The sequence below is a fragment of the Boleophthalmus pectinirostris genome, unplaced genomic scaffold (assembly GCF_026225935.1).
Source record: "Boleophthalmus pectinirostris isolate CB_2022bp ecotype Guang Dong unplaced genomic scaffold, ASM2622593v1 HiC_scaffold_20, whole genome shotgun sequence".
NCBI classification, from domain to species: domain Eukaryota; kingdom Metazoa; phylum Chordata; class Actinopteri; order Gobiiformes; family Gobiidae; genus Boleophthalmus; species Boleophthalmus pectinirostris.
The window spans coordinates 31,160,839-31,175,592 of record NW_026571153.1 but is presented as its reverse complement, the minus strand read 5'-3'; the positions used below and the strand labels follow the sequence as shown (position 1 = coordinate 31,175,592).

At 40.2% G+C, this 14,754-nt stretch overlaps 1 long non-coding RNA gene across 1 annotated transcript; it reads left to right on the top strand.

The window, feature by feature from the left end:
- Window positions 1-5,251: 5,251 nt before the first annotated feature.
- On the top strand, window positions 5,252-7,013 carry LOC129409682 (uncharacterized). Its single transcript, XR_008632522.1, has 3 exons — window positions 5,252-5,393; window positions 6,677-6,743; window positions 6,819-7,013. It is a non-coding gene; the product is annotated as an uncharacterized LOC129409682 (long non-coding RNA).
- Window positions 7,014-14,754: the final 7,741 nt, after the last annotated feature.

The following is a 14,754-nucleotide window of genomic DNA, read 5'->3' as shown; positions in this document are numbered from 1 at the left end:
GGCTCAGCCCTTTTCTGTCGTTGCAAATGTCTTCATCCCGGTGCACAACAATAATCCACAATCATGTTAATGCTTTTTATCATGTTAAATGTGCTCATATCACTTTATTTGGTTGATGTGTTTGGACTTTGAGTGCGCTGAGTCAGATCGACTTATGGAGACTACGGGAGAGCCTGAAGTTTTGAGAAAATATGACATCATTACGATGCTTCTGCCTATTATTTTACATTACAACCCTAAAATACGTCTTGGGGACGTAGGGTGGGGGCGACCTGAAATCAAGTGATTGTTTTTTATAAACCTGATCACAAACATTGACCTATTGTGATGCGTGACCGCTCTCGCCCAGGCCTAACTCTGCACTGGCGGCATGTTACTGCTACAGCCTAATTTATTTTTTATTTTATTTTATTATTTTTTTGATTGGGACAGAGCATGTTAATGGACAAACATGACACAACATGAATGTAAACACACCGGACTGTAGCCTAAGGCTAATTTTCATCCATTGTACCAAGGGCTGGAGTCACAGGGGCCAGACACTAAAATATTGCACACTCCACTCATTACAGAGTTCCCTTTATTACACAGTTCCCATCATTGCACAGTCCATTCATTGCACAGTTCCCTTAGTTACATACTCCATTCATGTCCATAGAAAATCTATTAAAATCACAGTGCAGTTATACATGTGTACATGTTTGGTTTGACCATAATCAATTTTTCATTTGAGCTTTAAAAGAGCTGTACATAGGGCATTCTTTCAGGGTTAGTGGAAGACTGTTCCACAGATTTCCACCTTGGACAGATAAAACATTCTGACCAAAGGTGGTCCGTCTGTGGGGTATGACCAGGTCACCCCTGGTGGTGGCTCGCATGATTCTTTCTGAAATATCTTTACGTTTAATGTAATTGTTTAATCGTGGTGGTGCCAGGGAGTGTATGACCTTATAAATTAGACAAGCCCTTTTGAGTTTGACCATATTGCTAAAATCCAGAAGCCTGTGCTTTTTCAGGATGTGACAGTGGTGGTGGGAAATGGGTTTTTTATCAAGTATTTTTAGACCTCTTTTATAGTTTTCAATGTTTAAAAAAAAAAAAGTTTTTATTAAACATTTATTTTAATAACGAAATGTTTAACATTACATATCTCAAAAGAAAAGAAAACATGTAGATGTCGTTGAAATTTTTCAATAAACATTTAGTTTGGTCCATGACTTCTCAGTTTTTACATACACATATTTTATATATACATATACAAACATACACACATACACACACATATATGTGTGTGTATGTGTGTATGTTTGTATATGTATATAAGTATAGGTGACTTTTAAAATGTATTCCCCTACAGATTACAGATTACATACCTCAAAATGTAGTTTGTAACGTAATCCATTAAATTACTTAAAGTGAGTAATGTAATCTGAATACTTTGGATTACTTGATTTGCTGTAGAGAAACAAAGACTCGGAAATCTTCACATAAGATGTTTTGTCTGATAAAAGAAAATAAAAAGCCCAGACTTTACTTAACCAAATTAAAAATATTATTGATAGAAGAGGAGACACGGTCCACGCAGCATGATTTAGTCTTGTTAAATCCTGTTTGAGACATAGTTTAGACCTGGTTTAGTATTGGTTTAGTCCTGGTTTAGTCCTGGTTTAGATCTGGTTTAGACCTGGTTTTAGACCTGTTTAGACCAGGTTTAGACCTGATTTGAACCTGGTTTTAGACCTGGTTTAGTCCTGGTTTAGTCCTAGTTTAGACCTGGGTTTAGACCTGGTTTAGTCCTGGTTTAGTCCTAGTTTAGTCCTAGTTTAGACCTGGGTTTAGACCTGGTTTAGTGTCCCGCAATGAGTGGAATTACCAAAATAAATAAATAAAAGGGGGGGATATAGCCCAAAATGTGAAAACAGGAAAATACCTTTGTGTAATCCATTTATTTCAACCAAGTAACTGTAATCCAATTACCACTCACTGAAACAGTAACTGTAACTGAATACAGTTACTCATAATTTGTAATCTGATTATGTAACTTTGGTACATGTAATCTGTTACTCCCCAACACTGCCCATCAGCTACCACATACTGTTTCCTGTGTGACAGATATGATGTAAACCATTGGAGAGCTTGACTGGAAATATTAAACTGAGTCACTGGGACAGCAAAATCTGATGATTTACAGAGTCAAAGGCTTTCTTCAGATCTAAGAAGACACCTCCAACACAGGGACTCTTATCAAGCAAGCTCTTTATGTTTTCTGTGAGTACACTACACACAGGGCAGTGTCTGTGGAGAGATGAGCTCAGAAGCCAAACTGTAGCAGGTGTAGTGAGGGTTGGGTGTTTTCTAAATGAGCTGTAAGGAGTTTGACTACCCATAACTGGAAGTATGCTTATAGGCTGATAATTAAAATAATAATTAAAATTTGAAAGACATATTGAGGAGATGGGTGATGGGTCGTACAAGAGGATCCTTAAGTTCTTTCAGAAAATGTGTGTTTAAACCAAATGCATCAAGTGCTTTTGAATTTTTCAAGCCTGTAATTAATTTGGCAACTTCATGGTCTGAAATATCAGTGATTCTGAACATGTCCTGATCAGCGTCACTGATATGATCTAATGAATGTTCTGCTTCTCTCCATGAGTGTCACTTTTGCCCCGTGCTTATAGGAGGTCCTGAGCTGACATAGAGATAAGCAAAGTGTTGCACTTAAGATGAGTTTCATAAATCCCGTGGTTGGCGTAGACAACGCGTATGCAAAGATTTGTGCATAAGCGAGCTTTATAAATGAGGTCCCTGGATGCGTTTAGAATGTGAACTTTGAACAGAATCCTATTATTAAAATATAAATCGAATCTCAATCATAATACTTGTCAGAAAAATCACAATTCAGTATTTTTCCCAAATCGTTCAGCCCTAAACCTTTACTTATTTTTAGTTAGTACAATTCTTTTGTTTGTCTGGTGTGGAAAGATTGAGAGAAAAGAAAGAAATCCTGTCTCCTGATGTGAACATCCGCTATGAACCAAAGTAGTCGTCTTTTTTAATGAATCTGACTCAGTGGGAGTCAGAGGTATGGGTGGGAGGGCATCTGACAGGGACAGGACATACAGTAGTAGTCCAATTATAGTAGTTCCAATGATAAGGAAAAGTCTTAATAGTGGATAGTGCACCAATTGAAAAACCACATGGATGATTTAAAAAAAGGAGGATGAGAGGCAGAGTCTCGCATGGGACCATTTTTGGAGACCCGCACCCGCCCACACGCGTGTACTACAGCACCACACCCGCCCGTTAACCCGTGATTATATCAAAATCATATATGCACCTGCCCGGACTCGTTAACATTCCACCCATTACCTGCCCCTACCTGTGATACATCAGGGTCAGCCCATTATTCCGTCCGCCCAGTACTAAACCAGGACTAAACCTACGCCATGTCATTAGTGAATTTTAAATATATACACACCGCAAACCGCAGAGACGATTGTCAGGTCTAAACCAGGACTGGACCAAGTCTAGACTAGAGGTCTGCGCGGGACAGATTTTTCAGTCCCGCTTCTGCCCGCTCCTGTACTGTAGAGTCCCACTCCTGCAAAGAATGGTCATTTTCAGTCCTGCTCCCGCCTGCATCTGTGATATTTTGTTCCACTCCTGCCCACAAGTCCCACAGGATGGGGACCTTTGCTTTCTTAAGGGCTATCAAACACAGAGAAGTGAAAGGAACTGGGCTGCGTATGGGAGGAGGCGCGGTGGGCGGTACAGCGGCATGGTTAAGTCCTGGCTAAATCCTGTTTTAATTCTGGTTTTAGACCTGTTTTCAGCCCTGGCTTAGTCCTGGTTTAGTTCTGGTTTAGTGGCGTAGCCTGCACGGTGTACAGATGGGTGGACTCTTTGCGCAGCGGCGTACAGGAGGGGGGACTCTCTGCGCAGCATATGGGATCGTGGATTCTCCGTGCGGTGTATGGGAGCGTGGATTCTCCGAGCGGCATACGGGAGGGGGGACATCTGCTGCTTAAAATGTTTTTATTAATCCCAAATCAAATATCCAGCACAAATTATGCATGATATGCTTACATTTATATTATCATATTTAGTTTGCAGGACTGCAGTTTATCATCCCTCCCGTCCGCTCCCGTGTTGTGCAGTCTCGCTCCCGCCCGCACCCGCAATGAGCTTTCAAAATGTGTCCCGCACAGCACTGTTTTGCATCGGGTTCCGCGGGTCTGCAGTTCCGCAGGACTGCAGGGCTCTAGTCTACACCAATATATTTATATTTATACGCCGCAACCGCCAAGCCCATTGACTGAAGCACATGCAAGAACCCAGGACAAGCCTCAGGCTCAGGCCATTAAGTCACTGTCAATGAGACTTCTGCACTGATCAACTGGTATTTTGACCCATTTCTCTAGTTACCTTAGGTTTGAAGGGTTCCTTCTCCAGACAGCGTGTTTCTGCTCCTTTCACAGATGTTCAATAGAACCAAGATCTGGGCTCACAGAAGAACACTCCAGAACTGTCCAATGTTTTGTTCTTAGCCATTCTTGTGTGTTTTTGTTCATTATCCTGTTGGATGACCCATGACCTACGAACGAGACCAGGCTTTCTGACACTAGGCAACACATTTTGGTCCAAAAACCTTTGATAGTTTTGAGATTCTGTTGTATTTTGCACAGATTCAAGACACCCTGAGCCAGATGCAGCAAAACAGCCCCAGAACAAAACCAAGCCTCCTCCGTGTTTCACAGTAGGGACAGTGTTCTTTTCGTCATCTGCTTCATTTTTGCGTCTGTGAACATAGAGCTGATGTGTCTTGCCAAAGAGCTTCAGTTTTGTCTCATCTGTCCAAAGGACACCCTCCCAGACACTTTATGGTTTGTCCATATGCATTGTGACAAATTCCAGTGTCACTTTTTTATGATTTGCTCTCAGCAGTGGTGTCCTCACATGAAGTCCACTTTGGCTCAAACACTGATGGATGGTGTGATCTGACACTGATGTACTTTGCTCTTCAAGGTCACATTTAATTTGTTTGGAGGTTGTTCTGGGCTCTTTGGTTCCATTCGTATGATCCATCTCTTCAATTTGTCATAAATTTTCCTCTTGCAGTCGCGTCCAGGGAGGTTGGCTTCAATCCTGTGGACCTTAAACTTCTTGTGATAGTATCGGGTTTATGGGTCACAAACCCGCCTATAAAAGGGGCGCTATGCGCTACGCTCGCCCCTCCCTCCTGAACTCCGACCGCTGACGTCGCACGCTGGCGGAGCCAAGCTGTCATGGCCGCAAGACGCGAAGCCCCGAGTGGACCACGTTTAGGAGCACTAAGAATGCTGCTGCGAGGTGTTCAGCGCAGTAATTGCAGGGAGTGTGCGGGCATCATGGGGGTAAGTGGAGAAATCGTCTTGCTGTATGGAGTAAGAAAACTGTCAAAAATATTTGTGTGCATAGAACAGAAATCCGTGCGTATTTGTGAAATCCGTGCATATTTGGCAGTAGTTGCGCATAAAATAAATATTTGTAAACTCTCAAATGAGTCCAGTCGTACATAAAATATATTGTGTGTATTTTATCCATCAGAATACGAAATGAAAAATTACGACGTCATGAATTACAATCACGAAAAGAAAATTTACGATTACGCTTTCATCAGTACGAATACGAATTCACAGACGCAACTTTACTGTCAAAAATACGTCATCACTTCAGACATTATTCATCGAGCAGAAGAAACATCGATCAAGATCAAGACTGCACAGCTCAAGTTTGTAGCAGAGTAAAAACAGAGTAAAAGCACAAGAAGCTACAACAGCGACCAACAAGTGGGTTCATTAAAATCTATTGTAAAAATGTCTTGAATTCAGGAACCAAACGCTGCTGTATAATATTGTGTAGAAACACCTCCTTTTTATAACCCATTATAACTCATGTATAACCCATTGACTGAAATGCAGCTGAAGTGAAGACTGACTGATGCTCGCTGTGGCTGTAGCCGTGAATGTTTTAATCTAAACATACAGAGAACCTGATATTTGCTAATTAGCCCTGGGATAACGTTACGTCGGATGTTGCCAACTGGCTCCACTATGTTTTCTAACATATAGGTGCAATTTCCTGTTCAAAGGAGGTGTTTCTACACAATATTATACAGCAGCGTTCGGTTCCCGAATTCAAGACATTTTTACAATAGATTTTAATGAACCCACTTCTTGGTCGCTGTTGTAGCTTCTTGTGCTTTTACTCTGTTTTTACCCTCTGCTACAAACTTGAGCTGCGCAGTCTTGATCTTGATCGATGTTTCTTCTGCTCGATGAATAATGTCTGAAGTGATGACGTATTTTTGACAGTAAAGTTGCGTCTGTGAATTCGTATTCGTACTGATGAAAGTGTAATCGTAAATTTTCATTTCGTGATTGTAATTCATGACGTCGTAATTTTTCAATTCGTATTCTGATGGATAAAATACACACAATATATTTTATGTACGACTGGACTCATTTGAGAGTTTACAAATATTTATTTTATGCGCAACTACAGCCAAATATGCACGGATTTCACAAATACGCACGGATTTCTATTTTATGCGCACGAATATTTTGACAGCTTTCTTACTCCATATTGCTGGCTCAGTAACGCCTGCGTGAGGTTAACGCGGGTTGTGTTTTTTTAGAGTTTGTGGCTCGGCGCTGGGCGGTCCTCTGCATGTTTGGGTGGAGTGCTGCGGTGAATTCTACACGGTATGTTGCTATGGTTTATCTTGTGTTCCTCTTTGTTGTGTGTATTGTATGTTAAATGTAACATGTTATATTTAGGCTCCTGCTGGCGGGAAGCCTCTCCTTTTCTCTTTTTCTTTCTCTGTGTACCTGGTCTGTTCGGTGGTCGTGGCCCTCGCTCTCTGAAGTCTTCGTCTTGTGGGAAGCGCTACTGCGAGGCACGATATTGACTGTGATAATGGTCCTAAGGTCATTCCAAGCAACGAGGCCAGGTTACCCAAAGGACAATGAACGTACAGGACTGGTGGAGGATATATGTGATTAACCCTTCGCAAAAATGGATAATAAATTCAATGTAAAGCATATTCAAGTCTCATGCCATATTCAGTCAACGAACCTGTGTGTCTATAGTGGGTGGGAAAAAAAAAACACTGTCCTGGTATTACCAGGTGGTGTTGTTGGCAACTTTGATACCTTGAAGTACACTTACAAATATGCCACTCTGCTACATTCTAAAGAACACGTGTAACTGTAAACACAGGAACATCAAGCTGCTTGGAGATGGTCTTATGACCTTTATCTTTGTTCTGCTTGTCTATCATTTTCTTTCTAGTCTCCTGACACAGTTCTCTTCTTCACTTTCTCTGGTCCATGTTCAGTATTGTCTCCATCATGTCTCCAAACAGCACAATGAAACATGTCGCCCTTTAAACAGACACACTGACTGAGGACAAGTTAGAAGAACCTGTGATGCAGATTAGAGACACACTGAAGTTTAACATGTCCCTATTGTTCAGTTACTTACAATCTTTTCTAGAGGCATCATTTTTGTTCAGGTCAGTTTCATTAGTTTGTTTTTTTAAATAATCCTTTTGAACAACAATTCAAAAACAGTGTGGACATTTTTGTTTTTCTTAGTTTCAAGTTATTTCAGTAAAAATTGTTGATTTTTCTTTCATTACCAGAGGGGTACCAACAATTTTATCCACGACTGTATATTTATAATTTTGGCCTATGCGCCCCCCCCCCAAAAATTTTTTTTTTTATCCCACCAGCTGCCGTTCTGTGGTAGTTCTCAGCCACAACTACTGTCAGTGTGGGATTTAGAGGTGCATGCTGGGACTGCAGACTGCAGGAGCTCTATATTACACAAAAAAGACTACCGTATTTTACGGACGATTAGGCGCTCCAGGTTATAAGACGCACTGTTGTTTTCCCGAACTTTTTTCGCATATAAACCGCACCGGACTATAAGGTGCGTTAAACGAAACACAACAGTTAGGTAAATCAGTCAAACTTTATTTAACGCGTTTACTCCTTACGTTAACTCTCAACTTTGTTCATTTGTAACACATAAAAAACAAAAAACTGTCTGAGACCGATAATTGTCAGCGTATTCACAATAACTCATAATTGTTCAGTTATAACTAAAAATAACACATTAGGTCGTTTTCACACCGCTAGTTCGATTATTTGGTCCGCACCAGGCAATAAAATTGTTATCATGTAGCAAATCCACTCCAGTGTGGTCCGCGTTCTCACCGGCAAACGAACCAAAACTGGTTCGATTCACGTGTCTCTGTTTCCCGGGAAAACAGCGATACTCCAGTTATCAACACCGATGTTCCTGTTAATACCACGGGCCGTCCTCATCTCAAATTATCATCATGAACTCATAAAACAGCAACATGTAGAACTTTGTACAAACTCACCGCATCAGCCCAGAGTTCGGGTAACAGCAGCAGCCAACAGCGCTCACAGTAGCGCGCAGCTCCTCAGGACGAGGCTGGGGTCTGGTCCTTGGTCTTCTGTCGTCCTACAAGTGCGTTGGTCAGATGGTCCGGAGGCTCCATCCTCCATGTGCTGGTTCCAAACGGTGGCGAGCAAGACCAGTGCTTGATGGACTGAGTCCGAGCGGGTACGTTCCATCGTCTGCGCGCTGTTTCCGTGCGGGAAAAGTGAGAATGTGCTGTGGACTACCTACAGGTCTATACTGCTCCTGTCCTCCGCGCTCAAGAACCGCGGCTGGTTCCGAGGTAATGCAGCATCCAGACAGAAGCGTGAGTCCAGTTTGGTTTGTTCTATGTTGTTGAGTGTCCGTCCTCCGAGCATTTGGTTCTTCCCGGGGAAAGCACTTCCTCAGGTCGAGGCTCCCCGCTCCAGCTCCTCTGAGCCCGGACTGAACCGGAGCTGCTCCCGCTGGTTCAGGACTCTGGTTTGGATCTAGTCCGACTGTATTTCTCACACTAGGCTAAAAGCAGGGACTTTTTGAAGTTGTATCAATTGAATAGGCTATTGCCATAAAGTTATTTGATTAATTAAAGCCTAAAATAACAAATGCTGGTTGCTACATGATCACGGGGAACACCGGGTCGTCTCTGTGTGTGCAGGTCGTGAACAGACGTACACACCCCCAATTTTGACTCACTCTGGAGCCACATGTTCGCACACTGGTACTTGCTCTGATCTTCGTGTGTTACATTCTCTGTATTGGCCAGGGTTGGTAAAATAATTCGAAAATGAATCGCGGCTGCGTCTGGACAACAATCTGTTACTGCGCTGGAGTCGCAGATCAATAGGGACGGAGATGAGTGGAAAAAGCCATCCGGTCTCTTAAGGTAAACTTCTCGCAGCCAGTCGCTCATCTTTTCCTCGTCCACAGGAAAAATGAGGAATCACAGTACGTATTACACCACGATGCTCCTGACTATGGTAGCCGTAATGCTGCAAGTGGTGTCATTTACTGAAGTTGTACTGGAACACTCGCGTAAATTCATATAAAAGGCGCTCCGGATTATAAGGCACGCAGTCGTTTTTGGAGGCCTAAGACCGCGCCTAATAGCCCGGAAAATACGGTAGTAATATAGAAGACAAGTTATAATGTTGTTACCACCTCAAAAACATTTCATTCAAACATGTTTGAGTAGTCTTTTATAATTAGTTTGCTACAGATGTCCCAATCCAGGTTTTTGGCTCCCGATCTAATACTGATTAAATATTTGCAATCCCAGATTTAGATTTAATCCTGATTTGGATCTTCTTAATATCTGTCATTAACCATGTTTTTGTGGCTTTAGAGCCTCCTTGATCTGTCTTTAAGCAGCTCTGTGTCAGCTCTGTGCTGTTAACGCTGTATCGCTGTATTCGCTTGATCTTTTCATCAAATCCGTTACACTAAAAATGTATCTGCAGCCGATACAGTTACCAGTATCAAATCAGTACATCCCTATTAATAACACAGAAGACAAGTCAAAATCTATTCTAATGTTATAAGTTTTCTTTTTTTCAATTAATACATTCAAAGCAAAATAAAAAAAAGAAAACAAAAATGGCATAACACTTTAAGACGAGATATATTGTCTGCAATTGCCTAAAGTGTCTGGATTTGTGGTGAAACATGCAAAGCCCTCTGCTTTTTTGCTTTGACTTGCTGCTTCTTTCACTGTTTACATTTAGCACGGCCTCAAGCTTTACTCCGAATAAACCACTAATTTTGCACATTTTTATTTTATGTATTCTGCGGGCTATCTTCATTTACAGCCTTGCTCCACACTTACTGCAGCCGAAGTGGGACACTCAGGGTGAAAAGTGCAGATAATTGGAGGCAACTGACAAAGTGTTACATTTTGCTATTTAGAGTTCTTTATTGTAGCACAATCTGAACAGAACTGACTTAGCTGGAACTACAACAGGTGAGCTGGTTTGTTTGACAGCTCATTTGACATGTTGACATTATAACTGTGTCAACATGGTAACTGTTGAAAATTCCAGATTTTGTAAGTGTAGGCGTATTGATATACAGCTGAACATTAACCCTGGTGTTTTATTTACTGATGAGGATTCCAACTCAGGCTTTAAGGTGGGCCACAAGTTCTGATAAAGAACTGAGAACTCACATGTTTAAATAGCAATGTTACTCGTTGTCAGGGAATTATACCCTAAAATCAAATTATCATCTAATTACATTAAATAAAGACACACCAAAACGAGACGGTAATTTACTTGTGCAAGGAGAGAAAAGCTGTCATCTACGCCGTCTGACCCTACTTCTCTGACAGCTACTCCCCAACAGCAGCTTTTATTGAAGTCATTTCACAGATAACAATACAGTACATTGTGTTAAGCTCATGATGTTTACCATTACGTTGTTTCTCCCAGTACATTATCTTAATGAGTCAGCGACACATCAGCAAGATCACCTGATACAGCTTGAACACAACAAAACAAGACAAAAACAAAAAGCCAATGTTGCTTTTTGTCAGAACGGAAAAACCCCAAAACGCAATTGTTGATAACTCTAATCACACACACAAATGATTATGATTTTCATAATATTTAAAATAACACAGAAATTCTTTCACACTCATATTTCACTATTTTCTGATCTGTGTTCTGATGTTGTTTCTTCATCACAAACACACCTGGAGTTGTTTTCTTTCATTCACACATGTTTGACACACAAGTCCTGCAGATTTAGGCTGAGTTCTCTCAAACTGAAAACTCTGTCCCACCTTGTGATGTCATGCAAACAGGAAGTGCTCCACTCTGATTTTAAACTCCATACACCTTCACTAGAATCATTTGGATTATTTCATTGCAAATCTTACAACAACAAGATTAAAACATAAATCTGAAAATAGCGTAATATGGGCCCAACTAAAATATATTTTATTTATAAGGGAAGCCCTTTGAGATGTAGCATCTCTTTTGCAAGGGTGTCCTAATACATTAACAAAAGCAGCATTTACAGAAAAAAACAAACCAAAACAAGACAACATGCACACAACACACAGACAGCATTCATACTATACAATCCAGGATCCTAAGATCTACATACATCGGTCTGATTTGATCATCACCACACCTATATTTGTAAATTAGTGAAGGAAACTCTATGTACAACAGAAAGTACATAGAACAAAATATATATATATTTATCTAAAACAGGAGCAGGATGTTTGTCAGTATCTGAAGACTGATGCCTTAAACTGGAGGACTGATGTAACTGATCAGATTGAGGAGGGGAAGTTGTTCCGTTCATTTGAAGCGTAAATGATTTGCTGATCTAAATGTAATCAAAAACTCTTAAGTAGGGTGGGAACTTTGAGTAATAATATTTAAACAAATTGCAAAAAGTGTAGCTGTGTTCTGGATGTAGGAGAGAGCCAGCTGAGTGATGAATACATTTGACAGTGCTGTGTTCTATAGGGACATCTTACTGCAAACCTACATATACTGTTATAAATGACATCTGTTATAAATTATAATGAAAATTGTACAGCAGCGGCAAGACTTGTTCAAGATATGAAAACAATTCCTTGATGATATGGAAAACAACTAAGGCCTATTACTAAACTAAAACACAAGTGGACATTGAGGGATGAGGACCACTGGTATATCCTGAAATATGAAATACTGTATGTAGGTGAATTTGTATACACATATACACTAATCAGTAGTAGCTGCAGTTGATGTGATATGTATATATTTATACACACAGTCAAGCCCAAAATTATTCATACCCCTGACAAATTTTGACTTAAAGTTACTTTTATTCAACCAGTAATTTTCTTCTTGATTGGAAATGACACAGGCGTCTCCCAAGAGATAAGACAATGTACAAAAGGGAAAAAATTAAAAATTAAAAATTGTGGAAAAAAAAATATTTCTCAGCTTTTATTTACATTTGAAAAAAAAGTGGCATGTCCAGAATTATTCATACCCTTCTCCATAATCAATAGAAAAGCCTTTATTGGCTATTACAGTAATCAAACTCTTCCTATAATTGCTGACAAGTTTTTTTGCACATTTCCACTGATATTTTGGCCTATTTTAGCAGTGAGCTCCAATGTTTTCAGATTGGAGGGTCTCCTCACCATCACCCTGATCTTTAGCTCCCTCCACAGATTCTCAGTTGGATTCAAGTCAGGACTCTGGCTGGACCACTGCAAAACGGTAATGTTGTTGTCCAATAACCATTTCTTCAGCACTTTTGCAGTGTGCTTTGGGTCATTGTCGTGCTGAAATGTCCACTGGTGCCCAAGTCCAAGTTCCTCTGCAGCTGCTTGATGTTGTAGTTGAGAATCTTGATGTATTGCTCTTTGTTCATGGTGCTGTTTACTGGGATTAGACTCCATGGTCCATTGGCTGAAAAACATCTCCAAAGCATTAGGCTCCCACCATCATGTTTGACAGGGGATGGTGTTCTGAGGGTTGAAGGCTTCTCCTTTTTTACGCCAAATCATCAATACATCATTGTGGCTAAACAATTCATTTTTTGTTTCATGTGACCATAAAACAAAAGACCAAAAGTCATCTTCTTTGTCCCGAGGAGCATTTGCAAAGGCTAAACGGGCTTTTGTGTGCCTTATCTGGAGAAGTGGTGTCCTTCTTGGTCTGCGTCCGTGGAACTTTGCAGTATGTAGTGTCTGTTGGATTGTCTGCCTTGAGATGTTGCTACCAGCAGGGCTCAGATTCACTTAGATGGCCTTGGTGGTGACCTGTGGATTCTTTTTCACTTATCACTATCCTCCTGGCCAGCACAGGTGTCACTTTTGGCCTCCAGCCACATCTTGTGAGATTTTCCACAGTGTGGAACATATTGTATTTTTTAATAATTCTTTACACTGTAGCCACTGGAACTTGAAAACATATAGATATGGCCTTATAGCCCTTTCCTGACTTGTGAGCAGCCACAATACACAGCTGTAGATCCTCAGAGAGCTCTTTTGTCTTAGCCATGACTGTTCACAAACCAACTGCAAAGACCTGCTGTTTTTCACCTGTTCAGTTGTTTAAAACAGCTCTTCCCAATGAATCAGAAGAATTAGGAAGTTTTAGAACAGCTTGTACTGTTTGGAATGGTATAGACCTTTGGATTTTTCCATAGACTCTGACAGTTTACAAAGGGTATGAATAATTCTGGACATGCCGCTTTTTGTTCAAATGTAAATAAAAGCTGAGAATTTTTTTTTTTTTCCGCAATGATGCTGCTTGTACATCATCTTATTATCTTCTGGGACATGCCTGTGTCTTTTCCAATCAAGAAAAAACTTGCTGGTTGAATAAAAGTAACTTTAAGTCAAAATTTGTAAGGGGTATGAATAATTTTAGGCTTGACTGTATATGTTTATGTGCATATATATATATATATATATATATATATATATATATATATATATATATATATATATGTGTGTGTGTGTATATTAGTGCTGTCATACGATTAAAAAAATTGAGAAATTAATTATGATCTGTAATTAATTAATCTAATTAATCTCATTTTAATCTCACCTAAAAATTGCTGAGAAAAGCCTTCAATTTGAGGTATTTTCATTTAAATTCATTATTACATTATTGTGGCAGATCAAAACACTAATATAGAACAGAAAAAGTGACTTTATAAAGTCATTTATTGTTTAACAAATCTCTCCAAATTGGCTGTTGAGCCCAAGTCTCCATGAATAAGAAACTGTTTACTGTAAAGTAGCAAAGACGAGGAAATCTGAACATAATAACTTTTGTCTACTTAAAGACAATAAAAAGTCCAGTCTTTCCTTAACCATATTAAAAATATTATTGATAGAGAAATGCTTTATTTATGACATCACTGGTTTTAGTCCTGGTTTAGTTCTGGTTTAGTCCTGGTTTAGTCCTGGTTTAGTTCTGGTTTAGTCCTGGTTTAGTTCTGGTTTAGTCCTGGTTTAGTTCTGGTTTAGACCTGGTTTAGTCCTGGACTGGATTAGTCCTGGTTTTAGTCTTGGTGTTAGTTCTGGTTTAGAGGCACACAGGAGGAAGCGCGGGTTTACGTCGCGTACGCAAGAAAACACGATCCACACGCGGCTCACGGGAGCACGTCGCTGTCCGCGCAGTAACTACGGAAGGAAACGTGGTCCGCACGTTCTCAGGTTAATGACGATGATGAAGGTGTGTGTTTGTGTTTGTGTGTGTGTGTTTTTGTGTGTTTGTGTGTGTGTGTGTTTGTGTGTGTTTGTGTATAGGACAGTAGTGCAGACATCATGAGTCTATGCAGGTT